The sequence below is a fragment of the Lithobates pipiens genome, unplaced genomic scaffold, assembly GCF_037356315.1.
Source record: "Lithobates pipiens isolate NorthernLeopardFrog02 unplaced genomic scaffold, aLitPip1_a1.2 Scaffold_16, whole genome shotgun sequence".
Classification (NCBI taxonomy): Eukaryota; Metazoa; Chordata; class Amphibia; order Anura; family Ranidae; genus Lithobates; species Lithobates pipiens.
In genome coordinates this window covers 159,690,516-159,716,142 of record NW_027507748.1, presented here as the reverse complement: position 1 = coordinate 159,716,142, position 25,627 = coordinate 159,690,516, and positions in this window count along the sequence as shown.

Genomic DNA, 25,627 nt, shown 5'->3' with positions numbered 1-25,627 from the left:
TTTCATTACTATTTATAGTGGGCAGTATCTTCTTTCACTTAATCCTCCTACAAAAGGCTTGATGCTTAAAATTGATATATTTTTTCATGTCATGTGTAAACCTACTAAATAATGTATAAGTATAGAGTTCACAGTACAGCTCTGGACAATGGCACCAACTGCTTTTCTCTCCAGAAGGACAGCACTATCTTTGTTTAAGCATTAGCCACAATCAGCATCTACTTTCAAGACTGTCATGCTTTCTCAGAGATGACACAATCATACAAATATTAATTATTCAATATTATTTTGTCTCTCCATGCTGCAATTTATTTGAAAAGTTGCTCAGGCTAATTTTTTTTATTACATTTCTGAAGGAGCTATTTCAGTTGATCTTTTAGATGGTTGAAGTCACTTCAATCAACAAGATGCTGCATACATATCTTGTAGGCTTTTTGAGCAACACATCTTAGCACTGGGTTTGATCTTTTTTTTTCAAATTTTTTTTATAGCCATGTGTATGATCTTGTAAAATATGTTGCAAATTCCTGTTTTAAACCCTTAACAGGTTTCTGATACCAGGAGGTGGGTTGGATTTAGGATTATGTGACCGCAGTGATTGGTTGTTACAGGGGCCACAGAAAGTAACGATCAGAAGCTTTTCGTTGGAAATGTTGCCGGGATATGCTCTCGGCAGATGTTTGTTTACATTTAGGTACGCAAATATATGGCCTCTCTGTGTCAAGGCCCACCCGCCAAGAGGCCACATATTTGCATACTCTTGGTGCCAAGAGGTTAAAAATTAGTTTTGTCAAGGGTCATTTCATCAGCATTAGCAAAAGTACAGTTTTAAGGTAACAGTTTTAAATAAATATACAAACAGTTAAATTAGTTGACTTAACCTCTTCCCACTAGCAATCATTTCCCATGCCGAGGGGACATTTGGCGAGTTGCACTTTGCCTTTAAGCTCACAAATTTGCTCATAAAGAACAAAGCAAAACAAAAGCATACAGCTCTTATAAGGCTCTTTTCATGCTGCATGATTTATAATATAATATAACATAACATACACCATGTAATTATACTAAGATCTATCATTATATTTTTCTTTTTATTACTCATTCAAAGTAAACAAATTAATACACAAAACATGTTATTTTAAACATAATACAAGATGATTAAACATAGCCTGCATACAAAACAGTAGAAGCAATATTAACAGATAGCTCTATAAAACAAATAGGCAAATACAAACTGCAATAAAAGGTCAAACTTCAATTAAGTAATTAAAAAAAATCAAGGTTGCAGAATGTATGCCTGCACATTTACAATTATTTACAAAAGGGCAGCAGTACAGTTGCAGACAAATATTCCAAAGCATTCATGTATGCATTTTTATGCCACACACAGTAACAGAACACTTAAATCATAGGGAGTAAAACAAGGTAAACAACAGGACTGTTAAATAAATAAATGTATCAGTACAAAGACGATTACAGCAAAATTCATATTTTTTCTAAAGAAGTTCCCCCCTACAAAAGTATTATACTTATACATATACTTATATTTCCAGATTGATTGATTTTCCAAGGGTATGGAGAATCTTGTTCAAAATTCAGCAAATCCAAACATAGCAACAACTCATATTGGGGGGGGGGGGGGGGGGGGGGTGAATCTTGTTGGTAAATTCATTTTTCAAAGCTAATGGACAAAGTATTGTCATAAAAAAGCCTGAGAAGCTGGGCACTGTTTTGGGGACATATAACAAGTCAGAGCCACAATTATTAAAAAGTACAGCAGTTCAAGCACATGCAGATTTGAGGGAAACATTGACGAAAACAGCAATCCTTTAAATCACATACACATTTAAACTGAATATGGTGTTATGGAACACAGACAGCACATATTTTGGTTGTTCAAGAAACTAAAATTGGTGCAGCGCTAAATATATAGCAATCTTATATCAACCAAAAAAAAAATATTACATGCATGAATAAATAAATAAAAAATATGTAATTTAATTACATAGTAAAAATTAAGGATAAGTAAGGTGAATTAAAATATTCCACAAAAGAAGTTACATAGATCCTGCAAGAATACTATCAAATGCTATATAAAGTAAATAATATGCAGAGCCCCGATGATATAAAATATAGAAGAAACAAAATAGAACAATACTTAGGAAAAGTAAAATTCCCAGTTTTATTAGAAGAAGAACTTAATAAACTGGATATGGAGATTTCAAAAAATGAAATAGAACAGGCAATTAAAAAGATTTATGCAAAGATACTGGCAGAAAGGTTGAAGCCCATTATGCCAAGGTAGATAGACAAGGACCAGGTGGGATTTGTCCCAGGGAGGGAGTCGAGAGATAATGTACTAAGAACTTTACTCTTGATCCATGGAGCCAAAAAGGGAAAGAAACCATTGTTACTTCTATCAGTAGATGCCGAAAAGGTCTTTGATAGACTGGATTGGGAGTATATGCTTGCAACATGCAAGCATGGGCCCACAAATGTATAGATGTTTCGAGGCATTGTACTCCGAACCAACAGCACAGCTACAAGTTTATGGGACCCTCACTGGCACCTTTTCATTGTACAATGGCTCATGACAGGGATGCCCACTTTCACCATCGGTTAAATGGGGGAGACTAATGTGCAAGCCACACAGGGAAAAAGGAAAAGTTTGATAATTAACCTAACTACTGTAGCACCCAACATCAAAGTGTTCTCACACCAAACAGTAAATAGAAATAAAGTAAAACAAATGTGGCACTTACTTAACACCTAACTATCAGAACCATCTGTCCCTTTGAAATTCCAACAGGATAAATCCACAGAGATATAAGCGTCTTAGATTAATTTTATCATCAAAATTGTATAGCCATAGATTAATAAACCAATGCTATAACAATCAATATGAATGACCATACTTCCAATATCAAATATGCTTCTAAACCACTGCTCAATTAATTAAAGAGGTGACTCTCAGCTACCAAATGATTATATAAAATAATCAAGTATAAATTAATCCGTGCAAATTAGCAACATACCATGCAATCTAGCGGCAATGTGCAAGGATAGCAAAAATAGTGCAAATTAGCAATCATGTGCAAAATAACATTATTAGGAATAATAAAGTGCAATAAAATGTGCAATGATGCTATGTGCAAAAAATAAAAAAATATGTAAGGATCAGTAAACAATCCGTGTAAACAAATATATAGCACCTAATACATTTAAAGTGCTAAAAATTGCGAAATGATAGTGAAAAAAATCACAGTGGTGCCAAAACAGTCCATGAAATGTGCTCAAAGGCATAAAAAATAGTCTTAAAAAATATATTATGAAGATGAGTGAATTACGAGAAATAAATGGAAAGACATGTCCCCATACACTATACAATGCAATCAGATTGTGCCCAATTTCTTCCATGATGTAATAAAATTGCTCAAGAAACCAGTGACCCCAAATCACTCCATGCTGTGATAGTGGGTAGTGTCTGCCCCAGCCTCTCACCTCAAATAAAGGGAATAAATAGCCTTACAAACAATTTGCTGATCCAATCCCTGGCTGCTCATAGTGTTCTCTGTCCTCTGTTAGAATAAATCCAGGTCTTCCAAGTACTTATCCCCGAAAGTAAAACAGAGAAGGGAGGGACTCCATAGTGTAGTATTTAAACAAGAACGTTTAATGTAAAGTAAAAAACTTACAATTAGGAGATAAATGATAACAATAACCAGACATGTCACCGATCCCGGCTGAGATCAGCAACACAACATCACCCAACTCACTTCCCTGACGCGTTGCGTCACTGTCCACGTGACTTTTTCAAAGGTGATGCTTTAAAATTAGGCTATGGCAATATAACAGCCCATTAATGCAACTGTCAGGTACGAACTTCGTTCCCCGGGGAAGGAGAATAAGCTATATTTAAGGTGGTCAATCTCACATAGGTTAGGATTGAAAGATGTCATGGAAATGCCCTGTGTACAATAGGTAACTACGCAAGATATATGGGGAATCACCATGGGATAAGTTGAGATATAGGCAACTCCAACACTTTGTAGATACTCTCCAAAAACCCCTTCATTCCATTAAAGATCTCAACCCATGGGAAAGTTTGTTGGACAAAGGGGAGATAAGGGGCCAAGGAATATATATTATATACGAGATGTTGATCTCTTCTCCAGGTTTGGAGCCAAAATGGGTCCTAGAGACTTGGGAGTTGGAATTAGATCATGACTCTGGACAAATACTCTATAGAAAATAAAGTAATAGTAGGGGCGCTAGAAAATGTAAATAGACATCAATTACAAATATGAAACTTAATAATCATAAAACACCTCAAGTGATAGACAACCTATCACCATAAATTGAAAAACATAAGACAATTGCGAAAAAAATATAGATATATAGTGATAATGTAATAAAGTCCCACTTAGATGCTAGGAAAACAACATATATCCACAGTCCATAAAGTGATTCATTTAGTGAAAAACTCCGTCTATATCCATATGTCAGAAGGCGGCTGAAATCTTCTACAAGAATGTGACACGTCCCTTCACCAAATTTTGGACACAGACAACACCCCAACCGTGAAGATAAAGTTGTCTTCTTACCAGATGATGTTGACTACTTTACTTAAAAAGATAGTCAAATAAGCTTATGCAGGTGATTCCCTGCTCACATGGAATAAGATGGACCTCTTATGGAAAAAAAAAAACATTATTATCCACCTTCCAATCCTTATCCCCACTCTTCTCCCCGTCCAATACATACCTACAATAGATATGGCCCTTTGGATAATAGACATCCCGATTACAACTACTATGAACCGCAGAGGAATCATTATCCTCCGAGACCCCCTAGAGGTTCTTTTAGAGGTAATTTCAGAGGGAGACCGGGGCCCTATCAAAACCAACACCAGGGGGGGGAAGGGAGAGGATGGAAAGGGCCTTACCGTATTCCTTCCACTATCCCCCACCCTCCACAAGAATCTATAGAAAACGAGGAGGGAGAGGAGGCAGGAGAAAGAAAAAGAAAGAGAGACAATTAAATGAGGGTATTTTTAATCTGGCAGGGGTTGAGCTTTCAGAGAAAGAGTTAGAAGTATTAAATCAGGGTTTAAAATTTGCACCAAATAAAGATGTGGACAAGTTTGAATTATTTGTTGACATCGAGAAATATGTGAGGAAACTCAATATTAAAAAATATTTTGCAAACCCCAATATAAAAACAAGTATTCCCACTACAGAGTCATTATATGTACATAGTGGGTTAAAAAACAATTCTGTGTTCAATCCCAACAAAGGAATGCATCACCATATAGAAGTTTTTAAAAATATGGTACAGCATGATGTGAGGAATCTAGAAATTAAAAGACAGGCTAAAAATAAAACCATATGGGAGGGTATAAAAATGATAGAGGAAAACAAACAGATAGTGATACGAGCAGCAGACAAGGGGGGAGGTCTGGTGATATTATCTCGTGACTATTATTATCATGAGATGGGACGATTATTAAATGATACAAACACCTATAAAAAATTAAATGGTGATCTGACTTTAAAATTAAAAACACAACTCACAGATTGGGTAACAGAGGGCCTATATAAAGATATCCTTAATCAAAAGGAAGCTGATTACCTTATACCTCATGCTCCAAAAATTCCAGTAATGTATATTTTGCCAAAAATACACAAAAACAATGAGCGCCCACCGGGTCGACCTATAATAAGCGGGATGGAGTCCCTGTTTGCAAGACTAGGGGAATATCTAGATGGTTTTTTTAAACCACTAGTGACCAAAAGTCCCTCCTATTTGAAAGATAGCAGAGATCTGTTAGTGCTTCTACAGGATTTAGTAGCATCAGAAGACATCATCATGATTACGGTGGATATTGAGTCACTGTACACTAATATCCAACATAAGGATGCACTTACAGCAATAAAATGGGCACTAACAAAAGAATCCAAACTCAAGAAGGTTCAGATAAATTTTTTGATTAAAGGCCTTGATCTCGTTATGAGTAATAATTTTTTCTGGCCCAATAATAATTATTATAATCAAATAGCAGGAGTGGCCATGGGAGCACGATATGCTCCCAGTGTAGCCAATATTGTTCTGAATAGATGGGAATCAGAAACCATCTATAAAAACATGAACAAATCCCTTATTTTTTATAAAAGATATATTGATGATGTAATTCTTTTTTGGAAAGGTACTTCGGATAGTTTTAAGGAATTTTTGAATAAAATGAACGGTAATCAATATTGCTTGAAGTTCACAGCCGAATACAGCAAGGTGGAAGTGAACTATTTAGACCTCACTATTACTAAAAAGCATAATAAGTTTGTCACCAAAACTAATTTTAAAGCTACAGATAGAAATGGGTATGTGCCCACACATAGTTGTCATCACCCACAGTGGATAGGAGCAGTTCCGAAAGGACAATATATGCGATTAAAACGGAACTGCGAGGAAGATTCTGATTTCCACTTACAAGCCCAGGTTCTAACTAATAGGTTCCTAGAAAAAGGTTACTCCCAAAAAACCCTAGAGGAAGTTGTAACACAGGTGTCCCAGATGGATAGACAAACTTTATTGGTATCAAAAGCTAAACCAGAGCACCAAGGAGCTACAGCCTTTGTGACAGGGTTCAATAGACAGTATAGACAGGTAGAAACAATTTTTAAAAAGTATTGGCCCATTTTACAGCAAGATAAGGATCTGGCATCTATAATTCCACAGAACCCCAAATTCATTTACAGAAGGGCACCGGGTTTGAGAAACCAACTAGCCCGTAATGTTCCAGACCCCCCAAAAAAGCTTTCAACCTTTCTGGATGGGTCCGGTTTTCATTATTGTACTAGATGTAAAGCCTGCAAGCTAACTAGAAAACCTGGCTCATCAAAAAAGGTTACCCAGTTCCAATCTCAAGTCACTAAGATGGAGTATAAAATCAAACCATTAATTACATGTAACTCGGATCATGTAACTTATGTGCTAGAATGCCCATGCTCTATACAGTATGTAGGCCGAACCACCAGACAGTTAAAAACTAGAATTAATGAACATCTCACAAATATCAAGAAAGGTTTTCCCAATCATAGTGTGTCAAGACACTTTAAATCACATCATGATAGCGATCCTTCACTTTGTAAATTTTATGGGATTGACAAGATTTCAAAACATTGGAGAGGAACACACATGAAAAGGGAAATATCAAAGAATGAAACAAAATGGATATTTAAATTAAAGACAATGCAGCCTTTAGGAATGAACATAGAGCTTGATTTGAATTGTTTTTTGTCCAATGATTGAAACGTTTTTTCACTCTAGAGTGTCTCTCTTTAATTGGAATTTTATCTTATGATGTAGGGTTTTGTTTTCCTTACATATATAGATAAGATTACCAATATAATTTTTTGGGGAATAGTACTAAGAAATCTTATAAAAAGTGCAATTAAATATTCAGGTTTAAAAGTCATTTTCTGTTCAATGAGTGGTATTAGATACCTTCGCCTATAGACTGACATCTAGAGGTTAATCTTGTAAATTACAAGAAAACAATTCCCTCTCCTTTCTTCTAATGGGAATTAATTGACAGGATTTTTATTATTTTTTACAAACTTTTGCTATCTACAGTTTTCTTTTCCCTGTAATTTAGGGTGAACTATGTTTAGTTTTTATTTGTTTTGTACTATGGAAGCCAGTTATGTTCTATGAACAAAATATTATCCATTAAGCCTTGAGTGGGACTGAGGCTGCGTATAAAATTTAGTGTTTCTCTATTGGTCTTTCCGATCAATCGGGACACCATAAAGAACGTTGACTCTGTGACTAGGTACGCTTCCTGATGACGTGTCATACGAAACGTACGTCGAGGCGGTACCTAGTCACGTTCGTACACGTACAGTTCCGGACGTTTTTGGTTGTCGGCTGTTTTTTGGTGGAACGCACACCGTACACAACGAGGAACTACGCATCTACCAGGAAACGATTGTTTTAAGCAAGCAGCCCCAGTGCCAGGTCGGGCACCGGCATATGTAAGCAGCCATTTGGCTTTATGTTTTTTTAATTTTTATAATTAAACGGTGTCACACTATGGATTCTGTTTGCTCTCTTTTTTTATGACCTGTCTGAATCTATGAGGAGAAGGTTTTTTCCATAAGAGGTCCATCTTATTCCATGTGAGCAGGGAATCACCTGCATAAGCTTATTTGACTATCTTTTTAAGTAAAGTAGTCAACATCATCTGGTAAGAAGACAACTTTATCTTCACGGTTGGGGTGTTGTCTGTGTCCAAAATTTGGTAAAGGGACGTGTCACATTCTTGTAGAAGATTTCAGCCGCCTTCTGACATATGGATATAGACGGAGTTTTTCACTAAATGAATCACTTTATGGACTGTGGATATATGTTGTTTTCCTAGCATCTAAGTGGGACTTTATTACATTATCACTATATATCTATATTTTTTTCGCAATTGTCTTATGTTTTTCAATTTATGGTGATAGGTTGTCTATCACTTGAGGTGTTTTATGATTATTAAGTTTCATATTTGTAATTGATGTCTATTTACATTTTCTAGCGCCCCTACTATTACTTTATTTTCAGCACGACAAAGTTTTTTTCTCTTGCTTCTAGGGAGCAGCTATTAGTGTTTCACTCAGTTTATTTGAATCACTGATCATTTGTTTATTCCTTTTTCACATTTTGATAAGTGGCGCAGAGTTTATTTGCTGCTGTTTTTCAGCTACATTTTCACAAATACTCTATAGAATCTGGAAAGAATAGATGGATTGTAAACAAATGGAAGTATATTGGAACTTTATGGGAGAATGAAGCATTATAATTGGATGGGGACAGGTGGGTAAGAGGGGAGGGATCCCTCCCTTTTTTTTTTTGCGGTATTAGGAGATGAGGGATATATTATACATTTTAGACTGTCACAAATCAGTAAAACTCCTTGGGTTATTTTATTAAAGCGGTTATGCACTGACTAAAGTAAAAAAAAATTCCGGTCAATAAATGTAAAAGATATCTATATTAGAATATCTAGACAAAAATGTTTACGAATCGCAATTAGAAAACATGTTGTCTGTCACATGGGGGGGTGTGACCGGATGGAGTTGGGCGTGAGCGAGTGAGTGGGAGCGTGTGTGTCTGAGCTCCTGCCTCCGCCCGGTGTCATGTGGAACACCGCTCTCTGATGAGCATAGCTGCGTTGATCAAGACCCCCTCTGCTGTAGCTCTGTAGCGTGAGCGTGAGCAGCGTGTAGCGTGGCGCGCACTGCTTCCCGAACGCCCACCGCTCTGTACCGACGGAAATTGACGGAGATCCCCGAGTGCTCCCGAGTGCTTCCGAGACGTGCGTTCGGAAAGATCCGCTACTACGCTGGTTGGTCGGAGATCCACGGATGGGAGGAAGCCTAGACCCCATACGAGGCTAAGCCAAGGACACGCCGAGCAAGCTCCATGACGGCCTTGGATGACAGCGTTCCTCTCGGCGATACCGGTCTGCTCTATTGAGGGAACAACCTGTCGGCAGTGCGGTGAGAAAATGTTATTGAAGCTAAGGGTACGCTAGCACCTGGGCAGAGCCTGCGGCTTACCTGATACCTCAAGGTGGAGAGTTGTATAGGCAATCCCTGCTTGTTTGGAATGTCAGCCTTTTTTTTCTACCTGTCTTGCTCTTGATGACTGTCCGTTGAAACGAGCTTATTGCATGAATATAATCAATAAGAGTTCTGGCAGTGTGTAACTCGCGCCTGGTGAGCTGTTTGGATCTCCTCCCCAGGTTCTCTCTTAAAAGCTTGAGCCCTTTGCCGGGAAGCAGCGATTTGGCAACACTAATATTACAGTATCAGCTTTTATCCCCTGCCGGTTTAGTGAACCCTCTATGTGCTTTTTATCATGCTTAGCAAACGTGCGATGGAAGACGCACTCCACGGAGAGGGGAATCAAAAAACGCGGGCTGCTAAAGAAAAGCTGAATCAAGCTTCTGCAGCTTCGAAGCTTGAGCGTTTTGCACGTGTATCCTCCCCAGGTGGGAAAGTCCAACATCACCCGCTGGGACAATCTAAAACGCAGGGGTCTGCCGGGGACAGGAGGAGTGCAGGTTGTCCCCCACCAGATCCTGGTACCCCGCTGCCAGGAGGGGGGGTAGCTGAGCTGCCCCAAGAAGACAGCAGGGTGCCCCAAAAACCTGGGGAGGGTGGGGAACCGACTCTGCGTGAAATACTTATGGCAATCAATGACTGCAAGAACTCTATCTCTGGGCTAGACAGCCAACTGAGCAGCATCCAAAACGAAGTACACGCTATGAGCCAATTACTAAGCAATACTATTGTTAGAATGGACGCTCTGGAGGGAAGATTAAGCACGGTGGAAGATGGACTATTCCCTTTGCAGGAAAAAATAATTACACTTCAGAAACAAATTGTCGCACAGGCATCAAAAATTGATGACATGGACAATAAGAACCGCAGGAATAATGTGCGACTAATTGGCCTGCTAGAGGGTAGTGAGGGTCTTGACCCCATAAATTTCTTGGAAAACTGGTTCAGGGAATTACTGGGGGAGGTTTCCTTTTCCTCTACCTCCAGCATCGAAAGAGCCTACAGAGTTCCTCCCAGATCTCATCTATCTGAGGGACGCTGTAGACCAATGATCTTAAAATTCATTAATTATAATGATAGAGTGATCTTGATGCGGAGAGTTAGGGGAATGGGAGACATCTTCTACAAGGGGTCTAGGGTGTCATTTTATCCAGATTTTTCGCCAGACCTACAAAAACAGAGGGCGGAGTTTATCCCTGTTAAACGTACTTTAAAATCGCATAATATAATGTATGCCTTATTGTACCCAGCCCGTCTCCGTGTGTCTGCTTTGGGCTCAACAATCTTTTTTAGCTCTCCGCAGGAGGCCATGAATTGGCTAGAGGAGCACAAGGGAGCCCTCTAATGACACTCAGAGTTGGTCTATGCTGGTTCCTCCCCCCCCCCCCTTTTTTTTTTTTTTTTTTTTTTCCTCCTGTATCTGTGTGGGCAAGGTGGGATGAGTGGGGAGGGGGGAGGGGGGGAGACAGTAAAATTTGATACTAGCATCTGTGGGAATAATTTTTCATATACTCTATATCTTATATACTTACTTTGGTGTGGAATTAAGGTGTACTAGGCTACTGCTTGTTGACTACTGATGGGTAACAATAGGGCGCAATAATTTAACTAGGAATATGGTAAAACACTATGGATTATAGAGCACTGTGATATGATAGGATGAACTTATAGATATATAGACGAATTTATAGATAATATAATATTGCATCGTTAATTGTGAACGAGCTACGATGGAGGAGTTGAGTGTGTGGGTTTGGTTAATGTACTATAAATACGGGAACACTATAGGCTGATAAGTTGGGCAGGAATAGGTATGGTCACAGATGGGGTGAGTTGGGAGGGTGGGTGTTGGGGGGGGCCAACTACATGGGTAAACATAATTTTGTGCTGTTATGTATGTTTATCACTAGAAACAATTGGTGAATCCATCTTGGTGAAGGAATAGGGAGCCAAATGGCTGCCGTTTTGGGTGAGATGGACGAACTAAATTGGTTAAAGCTGGGGTATAATGCTTTGGCCCATGGTACACTGAGATATATGGTGGATAGATAGCCCACATAATTTATTATTTATAGAGGTAATAGGAGGTTAGAGTTGAGTTGGGGGGGTGGAGTGGGGGGGGGAACTTATATGTTCCCCCCCCCCCCCCTTTTTTTTTTTTTTTCTCTCTTTCTTTTCTTATTTTTTGGTTTAGGGGGGGGGGGGAAAGGAAGGGTAGGATTGACATTATGGAGCGGTTATGTTTTCATCTTTCAATTATTGTGGACAGGGAGGGATATGATCGGGTGGGGGTCCAGTGAGCTCGGACACTGTTGAATGGGGTATGGGTATACCGGTTACAATTGAGACCCCTAGGGGTGGCTCTGATGGGCAGGGTTGGGCGGGGGGTAGGAGGGGAGGGAGTTTTCGAACGCATGCTGAGAGGGATAAGGCGATAGGTGGGGACAGTTTGAGTAGGAGGGAGGCGACGGGGAGAGGATGCGGTTCCCTCTCCCCCTACCCTCCCCCCTTTAGGGGTATATCAATTATTGGAACAGATGGGTGAGAGGAATATTACTGGGGCCTATGGCTAGGTGGAATATAACCTCGTGGAATGTGAGGGGCCTGGGAGACCCTAAGAAACGCAGGTCTGTGATGTTAGAGACGGAGGGAAGGGGACCTGGCCTGCTTTTTCTTCAGGAAACCCATTTAACTCCAATTACGGCCCCCCTGCTCCATGATCGTAAATTCCAGGCATACTATCACTCTTTCCACTCGTCATACTCTCGTGGGGTGAGTGTGCTAGTATGGAAAGGTACGGATTTTCTATGCAAAGAGTCCCAGATAGATCAGGAGGGGAGATTTGTGTTCTTGCACTGCTTAGTGGCGGGGCAAGAGTACATTCTAGCAAATATTTATATACCCCCTCCCTTTAAATTAGAGGTCATGGATAGATTTCTTATGTTCAGCCTGGGCAAAATGGGCATTCCATGGATAATTGCCGGTGACTTCAACGAAATTATAGACAAGCGCCTAGATAGGTTTCCCTGCGCAGCTGGGAATAGTACAGGTCGTCTACATGAATTCCTACTGGAAGTGGGATTATGTGATATCTGGCGTATGCGATACCCTCAGGACAGGCAATATTCCTGCTTCTCCAGTACCCATCGGACGTTATCAAGGATAGATATGGGCTTGGGGAATAATGAGGCAGTAGGAGGGGTGACAGATATAGAATATGGGGTACGTAGTATCTCAGATCATTCTCCCTTAGTTATAACTTTGAATACGGGAGTGCGCGCCCCATTGAGAGAGTGGAGAATAAACCCCGCTTGGTTGGAACTAATTGATGGATCTAACCTCTTGGGGGATGAAATAGGGGAATTCCTTCAGGCTAATAGAGGGACAGCGGCCCCTGGTATGGTTTGGGATTCCCTTAAAGCCTTTATTAGGGGACTATTTATTCAGAAAATTGCAATACTAAAACGGGAGTCTCGAACTCAGGAAGAGCAAATTCGTAATAACGTTATTCAGGCTGAGAGAGAGTTTGTAGAAGACCCATCGCCGGGGAAACAACAAACCTGGGAGGATAATCAACAGATATACAAAATGGCACTCTTAAAAAAAGCGGAGAATCAACGTATTTTCCAACACCAATATTACTTTGGCGAAGGGGAGAAGGTAGGTCGAGTCCTCTCCTTATTAACTCGTGTCAACAGTCCCCCTACAGTAATATCGGCAATTAAAACGCAGAAGGGTGGTACTGTATTTAGGCCCTCCGAGGTTATGACGGAACTGGGGGAGTATTATAGGACACTATACAAATCACCGGTACAGAGTTGTGAAGATCTGGCCACTAACTTTTTGCACCAAATAGATATCCCCGTGCTTTCAGACCAGGATAAGTTGAACTTAGATCTACCATTTACTCTGGAAGAATTAAAATTGGCAATGAATAGTATGTCCAACTATAAAGCTCCTGGACCCGATGGGCTACCAGTGGAAATCTATAAGCGATACAGCGAACAGCTGATACCAGCGTTACTGGAAACCTTAAATCACGCATTGGAGGCGGGGGAACTCCCCGCTTCAATGCGGGAGGCCAATATTATTTTAATTCTTAAAGAGGGGAAGGACCAACAAGAGGTCTCGTCGTACCGGCCGATCTCTCTGTTATGTTCAGACATAAAAATATTAGCCAAGGCCTTAGCAACCCGTCTAAATAGTTGCATCCATAAATTAATCCACCCAGATCAATCCGGGTTTATCCCGGGCAGAACAACTAATTCCAATATTAGGAGAGTATTTCTAAACTTACAAATACCTAGAGACGGTGGTAATCCAGGTGCTATACTAGCTTTGGACGCCACTAAGGCCTTCGACAGCCTGGACTGGGATTATCTCTGGGGTGTATTGGAACGTTTCGGCTTTGGCACCCAATTTACCAACTGGGTAAAATTATTATACAGGGGACCCAGGGCTAAGATTAAAATGGGGACCCTATTCTCCGACATGTTTTGCCTAGAAAGGGGAACGAGGCAGGGATGCCCGCTGTCTCCCCTCCTGTTTGTGTTGGCGATGGAACCCCTGGCTGTGATGGCGAGATCACGCCCTGACATCCGGGGATTCCGGCGCGGAATGGGGGAGGAGAAACTGGCTTTGTTTGCGGACGATGTTCTATTTTTTGTGGATGAGGTACGGTCAACTTTGAGCAATGTGGCACGGCTAATGGAGGAATTTGGGCAGCAGTCAGGATTGGTCATTAATTGGAGTAAATCAGCCCTTATGCCATTAATAGAGTCTGAAGAGTTAACATTGCCTAGAGTTGAGGGTTTAGAAGTGGTACCTAAACTGAAATACTTGGGGGTTTGGATTTCCAGAGATGTAGATCGATATGTAGAGGAGAATCTGGTACCACTGCTGGCAAAGTTGAAGCAGAAGGTCAATAGCTGGTGTCGCCTCCCCTTGTCTGTGGCGGGACGCTGTAACCTTGTAAAAATGATCTGGTTGCCCCAGATTTTGTACATCCTCCATAATTCACCAGTCTGGATTAACCAGAAATGGTTTGACAGACTCGAGCGATTAATTAGAGAACTAATATGGAAAAAGAGACAGCCCCGGATTCGGTTGCGGACGCTGCAACTCCCCGTGGAGAAGGGAGGAGTGGCGATCCCACACTTAAAAACATACTTCCTATCAGCCCAGCTCCAGCATTTAGCTGGGGCTGGACTGGAGGAGGGTAGCTATCCGAATCATAAACTGATGATTGATAATGCATACCATAGAATTTTAGTTGAAGTCCTGGAGGCTAATTCATTTGCCCATAAGTGTCCCACCAACGCTCTAGCAAGGAAAGTGTGGCAGCTAGCTAAACGACTGTTGGACCAGGGGGGGGGTAACAGAGTATACCCCCCTATGGAACAATAGAGAACTAGCGGAACTAAATAGTATAGATCGCTCTCTTGAATGGGAGAAGAGAGGGATTGGAAGATTGGTGCATCTCTATCAGGGGAACACTATAAAATCTTTTGAAGACCTTCGCCAGGAATTTGGTATCTCTAATAAAACATTTTATATATACTTACAAGTGAGACATGGGATATACTCCCAGTATGGTACACTTGTAATTGAGAGGAAGAAGAATCCCCTAATACAGAGACTTCTTGAGCAAGGACAATTAAAGGGCCAGATCTCCTACCTATATACAAGACTTAAGGACAAAGTTCTGAATGGAGAGGCATTGGATAAATGTAGGAAAAGATGGGAGGATGACCTGGGTCCAATTGAGCAGGTACAATGGGACGAGATCTTAGCACAGGGGAATCTGGTGTCCATCTCCCCATCGCAGCGCATGTCCCATAAGCTTTTTCTATATAGAGCATATTACACCCCTAAAAAAATGAGGAGGATAAATAGAAAGCTTAATGGTGAGTGCCCTAGATGTGGAGCACCGGGAGATTTAATCCATATGGTTTGGAAGTGCCCAAAATTATACCGCTACTGGATAGATATTGTACGTAGTATCAATAGGATTTTCAATACTAGTTTGGAACCCGAAGCTAAACTTTGCTTGCTAGGGATTATGGATACGAGTAGAATGCCTGCTGTGACAAAAATATCTATATTTAGGTGCCTGTATCAGGCTAGACGTTTGATTGCGCTGAACTGGCAAGCAAAAACTCCTCCAGTACTGAGCGCATGGACAAATGCTATAAACTCCACGATCTGGTGTGAACGGGCAATGTACATTAGACAAAATAATCTTAAAAAATTTAAGTTGCTTTGGAATCCATGGTTGCGTGATATCGGCTACCCTCTAGATGAGATACCGTAGGATGAGACCTAGGCTGTACTGTACCTAGGCCGGGCCTGGTGGGGCGTGGGAGATTATTGGAAGACTCTTACTACTGTATCCGAGCTTCCTTGCCGTATCGCTATTGGTTTGGCTTGTTGAGTAGATTTGGATGGACCTCACAGCAGGCGTTCGAAGTACAGGGTTGGGGGGGGGGGGGGGTAGGGATTAGCTCCGTAGCCCATTAGGGATAATTAGATGTTAGCTATGGTAAAGTTTTTTTGATATTATGTAATGTATCTTTCTTTGTTCTGTTTTAAAGGATAAGTTGTTATTCCCTGCTGGTATGCAAAAAAAAAAAAAAAAAAATTTTTTCTACAACTGTAAAAGCATGTTATTTGTATGTATATTTTAAATGCATATATATTTAATAAAGATTAATTAAATTTAAAAAAAAAAGAAAACATGTTGTCTGATAATGACACGTATGTAAAATTAACCCGCGACCCCACTTATCTTATAACCGGAATCTTGATGAATTGATATCTTTGGGAGTAGAAAAGAAAGTATTAAATAAAAAGGAAACCAGATTTCTAGTGCCGAGCTATTGTAAAGTGTTTACGATTTACACACTACCAAAGGTACATAAGAACCCAATGATCCCCCCAGCTCGTCCAATTGTTAACTGTATTGGCTCAGTCACAGCTAGACTTGGACAATATTTAGATACGTTTTTACAAGCTAGTTTTCAAAAAACGAGAGCATATCTGAAAGACACAAAAAATCTACTACAATTGATTGGTCAGATTAAATTAACAGAGGGATCGGAAACATATTTGGTTACTGCGGACGTGTCTTCACTGTATAGTGGAATTCAGCACAATGATGCTTTGCAAGCTTTAAACTGGGCTTTAGCCAAAGGAATGATATTCCTCATGAACAAAACGTTTTTTGGAGGCAGGCTTTAGATTTTTGCCTGTCTCATAATTATTTCTTGTAAAACCAGCAATTTTATTCCCAAAAAAGAGGCGTTGCTATGGGGGCTAAGTTTGCCCCCAGTATAGCAAATCTGTTCATGGCCGAGTGGGAGGATAAGGTGGTCTTCGCACAACAGGAAAGATCTCTGGTGTTTTACAAGAGGTTTATTGATGACCTCTTGTTCATCTGGGAGGGTACAGAGAGCTCCTTGCATGATTTTATGATATACCTAAATTCCAATAAGAATAATATCAATTTGGAGTATGAACATAGCAGGAGACAATACACTTTCTGGATGTAGACATAATGAGACAAGGTGGGATTTTGATCACTAAAGTATATTTCAAACCCACAGATAGAAATAGCTACCTACCTTTAATGAGCGGACACAGTGGTTAAAAAAACATTCCCAAAGGTCAAGTGATGTGCATTCGATGCAATTGTACATTAGACAGTGATTTTTATTCTCAGTCTGAGATTATAAAGAAACGGTTTGTTGAAAAAGGGTACAAAAACAATTTAGATAAAGTTGTGGTGGAAATAGGAAAAATTCTGAGAGATAAATGCCTCAAGGATAAACCAAAAGTGTGTGGGTCAAATTAGGAGTGGGGTTTCATTTCAGATTTCACGCCCAGTATAGGGATGTGGAAAAGATATTTAAATGACATTGGCACATATTATGTTTGGGCAAAGGATTGAGTCAATCACTTCCAAGTTGTCCTACATTTATATATAGAAAGGCCTCTAATTTGGTGACAAGGTGGTAAAAAAGGTGGTAAAAAGGTGCTAAATCCCCCCAAAAAATCTATGACTTTTTGGGACCAAGGGGGTTTCTTTTCTTGTAGATGGTGTCAAACGTGTGCGAGGGTAAACCATCCGATTAGAGGCATGACAGAATTTATCTCAACAGGGAATAATAAGAAGTTTGAAATTAAAGAATTTATTACGTGTAACTCCACCCACGTGGTATATGTTCTACAATGTCCGTGCAATTTGATGTACGTAGGGAGAACAAAAAGGACCCTAAAGAAACGTGTATTGGAACATATGCACAACATCGAAATAGGGTTTAAGGATCATAGTGTTTCACTTAGTGTTTCACTTTAAAAGGCACCATGATCAAGATCACTCTTTACTGAAATTTTGGGGTGTGGATATAGTACATCAAAATTGGCGTGGTTCAAATATGGTACGTGAGATATCTAAAAAAGAATCCCGATGGATATATTTAATGAACACTTTGGTCCCTAGTGGGTTGAACGTTGAATTAGACGTAAATTGTTTTATTAGTGATTATTGATGCCTTATAATTTTACTCGATCCGTTTGGAATTTGACTGACCTATTTATAATTTTAAAAATACTATATGCATTTTTATTTATAATATATTTTATAATTTGTATTTTTAAGTTAGGATTATAGATTACTAGTAGTTTCTAGTTCACACTTTAAAGATCGGTGACTCTCCTGTTCTCATCCTGGTTTGCGATTGGTATCGTTCAGTGTATGGGATGCGAAGTGGAGATAATGTTAATTGGTAGATCCCATTGCGGAAAGAGCGGTATTCAGGGGGATCCTGCGGCATTCGTGATGGGTGGTTGCCGTTCCCGTTTGCCACACATATACCGAATGTGATTTTTTGACATTTGGTGGTGTGTGGATACCGCTCCCGTTCGCTCACATGTGTGGGATGGCAGCGTTGCATACCATGGATGGGAAGGATGGGTTGAACTCAGACGTACATGCTGAGATTGCTATCCTGAAAGTAAGGACAGCGATGGGCAATTTGCATGCGGGGTGTACAGGGATATGTACAGCGCTGACCGTGTAATGAAGTCATCTATAGCTTGACGGCCAATTGGAGTAATGAAAGTGGTCTTTCCCAGGAAGGGTTAACCCAAGGCTGCAGATGACATAAAAGGGAGTAAGTATCGTATGGCTCCACCCTCAGATGATGTCGGAATGATGAAACGCGTCAGGATGGAGCCATATGACAAGCAGAGAAGCAGCAGTGATCGGGAGAGGTGGTCAGTCCGAGCCACGAGAGAGTAGAGAGGTACAGCCCACTATTACGGGAGAGCACGTTAGGATGATCCTTACATACCTGAACACCACGCTGTGTATGAATGAACCAATGCCGTAGACTCGTTGATGTTTGTGAGTGTAAATATTGATGATTTTAAATTCAAATAAAAGTTTATGTTTTACGGAATTACACTATATTTGTTCTCTCCATACACTTGTTTCCGAGACACTGAGTTAATGTGATGGGGAAGGAGAAGTGATTTGAGAGTCCACGGGAATTTTGACATGCCTATTTTGACCAGCGCATTCTGGTAAGAGCACTACCAAAGGGGAGCCTTATCCATCACATATCCCCTTGTGTGTGTTTTTCTTGCACGTGTGGAGGTGATTTGGAGTGATGGGCTGAGGTGCAATATATCTCAATATATGAGAGGACTTGCCAGTTTAATATACATCTGTCAGATAATGATGGACATTTAATGTGGACTCTTTACATGTTTATTTATTTATTTATTTACATATAACGAACATTCAAATTTTTATTAATGAATAAGCGCTGTTAGATCTATATGTGATTAATCATATTTATTGGATCTTGTTTTATGTATATTAGAATATGCTCACTTGTTTTTTGGCTGCACGTTTTCTCCGTCCGTTTTTATCAGTAATGAACTCTTTTAAAAATTTCCTTTGACCGATGTCATTTTGCTTGTGGGCATTTGAAGCACACAAGCAAACACTTCCTCCTTCCCTTCATTGTGAGGAACCAGGATTCATTGCCAGTTCCCGCACATGCTCAGTGGCTTCACAGCTACGAGTGGCGTAATCGGACCTCCGCAATGACTCCTGGGATTCATTATATGAGATCCCAGAAGACACAGCAAATTACACAGGAAATCACGCAGCTCCCCGCTTATAGCCTACCCACCCCCGCAGGGAGAAAAACAAACATGAAGTCAGGATAACAGGTAGGCTTACTGGATAGACAAATGAACCAGAAATTAGCTGATTTTACATGGTCTAGAAGCGATAGAGTGCAAGTTGATAAGATGAGTGCAGAACCACTTTAAGAATTAGGTTAAATATACGACCTAAAGTGGAATCCTTGGTTCCTATTCAGATTACAAAAATGATCACACCTCATGTTTTTTCTTTTTGTTATTTGATTTTATTTTCTCGTCTTTTTTCCTTTCTTTCTTAGTATTTTCTTTTCTTATAAATTACATAAATGAAGGTCAGGACATTGATTATTTTCTCTCTCTCTCAATCTTTGGTTTGATGCAAGAACTATACCAATGTTTATTTTCACTGTATGGTCCCTAGAGTCATATGGTCTGTTTACCAGTTTATTTTAATCTTGTCATCCAATTTTTTGTGATATATATGTCATCTGATCCTTTTTGCTGATACTGTTTTCTGTTTATCGCTTTAATAAACCTTTTTGAAAACAAAAAAAGAATTAGGTTAAGTTAAGATTTTAAGTTTTAGGGTAAGAGGAATACACGGTTAATAGTGTGGACTGGGTGAGTAGGCAAATCCTCCATTGTTCCACAACTTACAAAATGATTAATATAAAAATTAATTATAGAAGCACCGAGATAATAGGACTGGAAATTTATGGATGAGTTTTTTTAAGTTCTCCCATCATAATTCTTGTGAGAAAAAGAGCACTTTGAACTTATCAACAAGCTATAGATTGTTTTTGCACACTAGGGATTATATTTATGCATGCAATATTATTTATTGGTAGAGGTATTTTTTGCACATAAGACAGTCACATAGGGTGCGAGCAGCTGTGATGATCATACTTGCACTTTCATATACATAGCAGTGCAAGAAGTTTTTCCAAATTATTATTAATTTTGGATGTGCAATAGATTTTTTTTATCTTTTTCATTTAGCATGTTTTAAAAAGATCAGCAACAACTAAATCTGATTAATTTCAATTAATTTCAACAAAAAAGTTTTCATTTTGGCAGCAGAGCCTGCTTTATCAATCAATCAATAATAGGATTGAATTGACTAGTTTGGAGTAGCAGTCAGAACAGTCAAAGGTGTCCTGTTAAAACCCTCAACTTGCTACAAATTGGCAAAAACTGTTTGATAGTATATTTAAATTTAGAGCTTAATTTTTTTGCAATACCACAATAAATTATCTTAAAGGTTTAATAAACTTTAAAAACAGAGTGCCCAATTTTTCCAAAAATAGTCAAAATATAGACTTCATGTATGTTTTGGGCTAAAATTATAGAGCATAAGAACCATAAGGACCAGTGGCATATCATCTATGTGTGCAAAGTGTGCGATGCACATGGGTCGTGAGGAAGGTGGGACTGCTAACATTCCACCTGTCCTCTAAAATGCCCCCCTCCTTATTTGCCTCCCTGCAGCACTGATCCCCTGTGGCTCCTCTGTAGCTTCAAGCCAGCTTCCCGTCTTCTCCCCTCCCACTGGCTTTGGGTGCTGCAGGGGATATTTAACTCTCCAAATAGACTTCCCCACTTCTCCACCTTCCCCTCCATACTGCTGGCCAGCTTTCCCTTTTCCCACTCCTGCCACTGCATCACCCGTTTACCAGCCCCTTCCTGAATGAACAAAGCGAGCTATCAGTACCGATTGCCCCTGTGTTAATTTATCACTGAAGCATAATAAATGTACTTTTACTTTTATTTTTAAGTTTACTATGCTTCCGTTGGTAAATGAATAGGAAAATAGGAAGCCGCTTTACAGAAAGATCCTATTAATTTATTTGCAGTGCAGAAGAATGGCTTGTATGTTTGACCAGAGTGTTCAGTGTCTGAACAGTTGCTGGTGGCTAAGCAGTCCCGGATCATTTTAATTAAATTCTTATTTAAGATAAGCCCATATAAAATTTTAGCTCTGTCTATTATCAGTGTAAACAAAATCATATGTACTGGAAGAGTTATATTTTATTTTAAATGATTGTGCTGAGGTTTATAAATATCTGTGAGACGTGGTTTGGCACGCAACAAGGAAGCCAGCACACTGAAGGAGCTTCTCAGCACACGCAGACATTAGTAGCACTTCACCTGACCTACAGCTTTCAGATGACGGGCAGAAAGCTTTATTTGACCCCCCACTCTCACCCACGCCATGATTCAGTGCGCTCAGTGGCGAAGAACATTGCAGACATCTTCAAATCCAAACCGGAAGTCCACAGCAGTGCGACAAGGCCCAAGATTGCGCCGACCTATCATGAGGAGGAAGGCAGCGAGGACTCACAATCAGCACCTGAGGACACAGGCAGGGGTAAGTCGGGCTCAGACCACCCCTTAACAGTTGCCAATATGTTAGTGATCGCAGCAGACATTAAAGCTACCTTCGCGGCTGCCATCACTGACTTGAAAACAAGCATGCTTGTCCTCAATCAGAAGATGGCCACAATAGAGACTGCTGGAAAGCTCAGAGATAAGGCCATACATAGACTGGAGAGAGCCACAGTGACACAGTCACAGCACCTCATAGACATGAATAGGCAAATTGAAGACCTTGATAACAGGGGCAGGAAGTGTAACATCAGAGTGAGGGGGATTCCTGAATCTGTTGAAGAAGGCCAGATTTTCTCAGTACTCAGCAGAGTATTCAACAGCCTGTTTGAAAGACAGGAAGACACAGAAATAGACTTTGTAAGAGCACATGGAGCACTCAGGCCTAAAGGACCTGACACTGCACCACCGAGAGACATAGTCTGCTTCCTATAAAGATTTGTTCTAAAAGAGGAGATAATGCGCAAAGCGAGGAGGAACGATAATGCAACAATAATGCTGTATCAGGATTTGTCGTAGATCACTTTGAAAAACCCACGTACCTTACGCCCTCTGCTAGAGAAATTGAGGGAAAGAGACCTAAGGTACACCTGGTGCTTCCCGTTTGCCGTCACGATCTCGCTCAATGACCATCAACACATTCTACGCACGCCAGCTGACCTATCAGAATTCTGCGATGCATTACACTTAGGTCAGATTGAACTCCCAGAGTGATACGCAGTCACCATTGGAGAGGAACTCCCCCACATCCCCGTCTGCCTCACCAGACAAGAGACTGTCAAAGAAATATAAACACAGCCGTGGGGGTTACTCCAAATCAGGCACCCCAAAAAGGCAAGCCGAAGCCGCCAGGGCTCAGGAGTAGTGATGGACGAACTTCCGACGGGACGTTTCGCGAACGCGGACCGCGAACGCGGACGATAGTTCGCGAACCGGAACGTTCGCGGCAGGCCCCATTGACTTCAATGGGAGGCGAACTTCGCAAACCTACAGGTCAAATTTGCAGCCACAAAATAATTAATAGCTGTGCAAACATAGTCCCACCACATGGCCAATGACATAACACATGTATGAGGTGAATCTGGGATCGACAACTACAAGCATTCTTTTTTTATATGGGAAATTGTTGTGACAATTCAGGACTGTGGAGCGCATGAAGGCAATGGAGGAGAGGGAAGGTCAGGGACCAGGGTAGGCAAAGAAGAGGGTGCAGGAGATGATCACCAGCAGTGTGATAGAGAGCACTGACATCAGCAACGTGACATACAGCAATGACACCTGCACCGTGATAGAGTCATCTGACACCAGCACCATGATAGAGAGCACTGACATCAGCAGCGTGACATAAAGCACTAACACCAGCACCATGATATACAGCACTGACAACAGCACCGTGATAGAGAGCACTGACATCAGCAGCGTGACATAAAGCACTAACACCAGCACCGTGATATACAGCACTGACAGCAGCACCGTGATAGAGAGCACTGACATCAGTAGCGTGACATACAGCAATGACACCTGCACCGTGATAGAGTCATCTGACACCAGCACCGTGATAGAGAGCACTGACATCAGCAGCGTGACATAAAGCACTAACACCAGCACCGTAATATACAGCACTGACAGCAGCACCGTGATAGAGAGTACTGACATCAGCACTGTGATATACAGCACTGACACCTGCACCGTAAGTCAGCATAGCACAGGGATGGTGGGAGCCCCTCATAATGAGCATAGCACAGGGATGGTGGGAGCCCCTCATAATGAGCATAGCACAGGGATGGTGGGAGCCCCTCATAATATGCACAGCAGAGGTACAGCCCCAGGAGGAAGTCAGCACAGCACAGGGATGGTAGGAGACCATCATAATAAGCAGCCCCAGGAGGATGTCAGCATAGCACAGGGATGGTGGGAGCCCCTCATAATAAGCAGCCCCAGGAGGAAGTCAGCACAGCACAGGGATGGTGGGAGCCCCTCATAATGAGCATAGCACAGGGATGGTGGGAGCACCTCAAAATATGCACAGCAGAGGTACAGCCCCAGGAGGAAGTCAGCACAGCACAGGGATGGTGGGAGCCCCTCATAATATGCACAGCAGAGGTACAGCCCCAAGAGGATGTCAGCACAGCACAGGGATGGTGGGAGCCCCTCATAATAAGCAGACCCAGTAGAAATATGACACCGCTCAACCTCTTCAAAGAGGAGGGTACGGGCATATAGTACGGTGTGCTTTTTTTGGACAAGGAAGTGAGCCAAATGAAGAAAGAAGGTCTGTTTGCTCGATTAAAAGAATTGTTTATAGACATATACATGGTCTACTGGTCACATGTGTTGAATTCCTCCGAGATCCATGCCTCATTAATTTTTAGAAATGTGAGGTAGTTAACACTGTCGTGAGCTAGGCGAGTACGCTTATCGGTCACGATCCCCCCTGCTGTGCTGAACGTCCTTTTGGACAGAACACTGGACGAGGGGCAAGCCAACAGTTCGATTGCAAATTGGGCAAGCTCTGGCCAGAGGTCAAGCCTGCCCACCCAGTAGTCCAGGGGTTTATCACTCCTCAGAGCGTCCACATCGGCCGTTAACCCGATGTAGTCGGACACCTGACAGTCTAGGCGTTCCCTGATGCTGAATCCGGATGAGGTGAATCTGGGATCGACAACTACAAGCATTCTTTTTTTATATGGGAAATTGTTGTGACAATTCAGGACTGTGGAGCGCATGAAGGCAATGGAGGAGAGGGAAGGTCAGGGACCAGGGTAGGCAAAGAAGAGGGTGCAGGAGATGATCACCAGCAGCGTGATAGAGAGCACTGACATCAGCAACGTGACATACAGCAATGACACCTGCACCGTGATAGAGTCATCTGACAACAGCACCGTGATAGAGAGCACTGACATCAGCAGCGTGACATACAGCAATGACACCTGCACCGTGATAGAGTCATCTGACACCAGCACCATGATAGAGAGCACTGACATCAGCAGTGTGACATAAAGCACTAACACCAGCACCATGATATACAGCACTGACAACAGCACCGTGATAGAGAGCACTGACATCAGCAGCGTGACATAAAGCACTAACACCAGCACCGTGATATACAGCACTGACAGCAGCACCGTGATAGAGAGCACTGACATCAGTAGCGTGACATACAGCAATGACACCTGCACCGTGATAGAGTCATCTGACACCAGCACCGTGATAGAGAGCACTGACATCAGCAGCGTGACATAAAGCACTAACACCAGCACCGTAATATACAGCACTGACAGCAGCACCGTGATAGAGAGTACTGACATCAGCACTGTGATATACAGCACTGACACCTGCACCGTAAGTCAGCATAGCACAGGGATGGTGGGAGCCCCTCATAATGAGCATAGCACAGGGATGGTGGGAGCCCCTCATAATGAGCATAGCACAGGGATGGTGGGAGCCCCTCATAATAT